The sequence below is a fragment of the Callithrix jacchus genome, chromosome 17 (genome assembly GCF_049354715.1).
Source record: "Callithrix jacchus isolate 240 chromosome 17, calJac240_pri, whole genome shotgun sequence".
Taxonomy (NCBI): Eukaryota; Metazoa; Chordata; class Mammalia; order Primates; family Cebidae; genus Callithrix; species Callithrix jacchus.
In genome coordinates, this window is record NC_133518.1 from 10,088,477 (window position 1) to 10,091,507 (window position 3,031).

The 3,031-nt window shown below is 42.6% G+C and overlaps 1 pseudogene; it reads right to left on the reverse strand.

The window, feature by feature from the left end:
• Positions 1-1,843: 1,843 nt before the first annotated feature.
• LOC108588853 (ribosomal protein uL30-like pseudogene) lies at positions 1,844-2,624 on the reverse strand (annotated as a pseudogene).
• Between the last annotated feature and the right edge of the window lie 407 nt (positions 2,625-3,031).

A 3,031-nucleotide genomic window follows, 5' to 3' on the forward strand; every position in this document is an offset into this window, starting at 1 on the left:
CAATCCCATTACTGGGTATATATCCAAAGGACTATAAATTGTTCTACTATAAGGACACATGCACACGAATGTTCATTGCAGCACTGTTTACAATAGCAAAGACCTGGAATCAACCCAAATGCCCATCGATGATAGACTGGACAGGGAAAATGTGGCACATATACACCATGGAATATTATGCAGCAATCAAAAACGATGAGTTCGTGTCCTTTGTAGGGATATGGATGAACCTGGAGAACAACATTCTCAGTAAACTGACACAAGAACAGAAAATGAAATACCGCATGTTCTCACTCATAGGCGGGTGTTGAACAATGAGAACACATGGACACAGGGAGAGGAGCACTACACACTGGGGTCTATTGGGGGGAATAGGGGAGGGACAGTGGGGATGGGGAGTTGAGGAGAGATAGCATGGGGAGAAATGCCAGATATAGGTGAAGGGGAGGAAGGCAGCAAATCACACTGCTACGTGTGTACCCATGCAACTATCTTGCATGTTCTTCACATGTACCCCAAAACCCAAAATGCAATAAAAAAAAAAAACTGGATGAAGTCTCCACCTTTTTTTATGTCCTTGGGAACTTAATCTTTTAATTATGTGGCGGTACCTTCTCTTGGTCTTCGCCTTCCAGGGAACAGGAATTTTAGCGTTCATGTCATATGACCTCTAAAATCACATTAGAAAGTTAAAAGTCTTTGCAAGCTCAAAATAACTACTCTAGACTCCTTCTGGGAAAGGAAATGGAGGCCGTCCCATGGTGTAGCTCAGTAGTGAAGGTTTTTGCACTTTCACAGTGGTGGTCCGGGTTCAATTCCCCACCTAGGAAGTAAGTTGTTTCTGGTTTAATATCTGCATTACTTTGTCTATTCTGGTCTCTTCCATGGACTGTCTGAAATTTTCCTTTCTCTGAGCACCTAGGAGGCTACCTGTGGTAAATCTCAAAAGCTAGAAATATTGGCGCTTGGCATGGCTAAAGTTGGGTAATAAGAGATCTGAAAAGATTTCTTTTTCTTTTTTTAAAATACTATGGTTAAAAGTCAACTTAATTAAAAGTGGATAAACAAGTTATAAGTATATTTAAAAGGCATTTATGTTTTTCTCTTCTTGAAATGTGTTTTTCTGGGAAAAGGTTTTTTCTTCTCAGTCGACTGAATTATTTTTCTCCATTTTTTTTGGTCTTGTCTCTTAATGCACACAGGAGAGGCCCTAAGGTAACTCCTGGTAGCCTGGGACTCCTTGGGAAAAAAAGAGGAAGAGGACTCCTTCCTCCATGGAATGTGCTGATTTCAGATGAGGCGGCAGCCAATGTAGAAAACACTAGAATATTTCCTTGGAACTGGACTGTGATGAGAGGTGCTTGCCATGAACATAAACTACTGTTTTTTCTTTTCTTTTTTCTTTTGAGATGGAGTTTCACTCTTATTGCCCAGGCTAGAGTGCAATGGCATGATCTCGGCTCCCCGCAAGCTCTGCCTCCTGGGTTCAAGCAATTCTCCTGCCTCAGCCTCCAGAGTAGCTGAGATTGCAGGCATAGGCCACCATGTCCTGCTAATTTTTGTATTTTCAGTAGATATGTGGTTTTGCCATGTTGGTCAGGCTGATCTCGAACTTCCGACCTTAGGTGATCCACCCTCCTCAGCCTACCAAAATACTGGGATTATAGGCATGAGCCATTGGGCCTGTCCAGCTACTATCTTTTCTTTGACCCTTCTTTTCCAGTTTTTACGGATAAAGCAGGAAATAATCTTCTCTGAAGATACTTGATACAAATTCTCCAAAACCCAGAAACACATGCTTTTACTTCATTGATAAAAATTTATTGCAGTTTGGCACCTGGGTCTAGTTCAGCTGGTGGATGAGCTGATTGATGCATTAACCCTGAGAGCCAAGTCTGCCCATCTCCTTGAGGAAGCCCACTCTGTTTTTGGTAGCATGATGGGCCACTGAGAGGTGGAAAGGGAGCAAGAACCATGAGATCTCCTGGAAATGCTTCCCCGGGAAGGCAATTTCATGAATGAGGTCTTCCAAGCAAATGACACCAAACTCCCCCAGGTGCTCCTCAATCACAGTGTTGTCTGTCAGAGGGATAGTCTGACAGATATCCTTGACCCTGGCTTCTCCACATTTCAAAATGAGTTCCTGGACAGACTTCAGATTTGGAAATCCCCAGGTTACATAAGCTTCCACTATATGCAGCATTCAGCATTTTTAGGTTCTGAGGGGTGACTTTTACAAACACATCACTAAAAATTTTCTTTAGGTGAAGTCTTGCAATGGGTCTCTGCACTAGTAAGCTCATGCCATCAATCCTTTCAATGCATATGACAAAGGCCGAGGAATGCTTATCTGGCAATTCCAAGGTGTGAGGCTTCACTTCTAGTCATCTGACATGCACCTTGTCACATGTCTGCCGCCAGGAATCATGTAGGAATGATTCCAATCACTTAAACCTGGGCCCTTCTCCTTTACCCTGCTCCTTCTTTCCCAAAAGTGCCTGCTTTGCCTGAGTGGCTTTGAGGGCTTGATAAGTCTTCCTCTTTTTCAGGAGATTTTTTGGAACCAAAGGGATTTTTCTTTGCTCTTGCTCCACCATCTTTCCAGTGTAGCAGCTACTAATCATGCACAACCCCCGAACCCATCCTTTTTCATGGCTGCACAGTATCCCATGGCATATATGTGCCATATTTCTTTATCCAGTCTATCATTTATGGGCATTTGGGTTGGTTCCAAGTCTTTGCTATTGTGAACAGTACTGCAATAAAAAACATATGTGTGCATGTGTCTTTATAATAGAATGATTTATAATCCTCTGGGTATGTACCCAGTAATGGGATTGCTGGGTCAAATGGAATTTCTAGTTCTACATCCTTGAGGAATCGCCACACTGTCTTCCACAATGGCTGAACTAATTTACACTCCCACCAACAGTGTAAAAGTGTTCCTATTTCTCCACATCTTCTCCAGCATCTGTTCTCTCCTGATTTCTTTAGTGATTGCCTGTCTAACTGGCATGAGAGGTATCTTAAT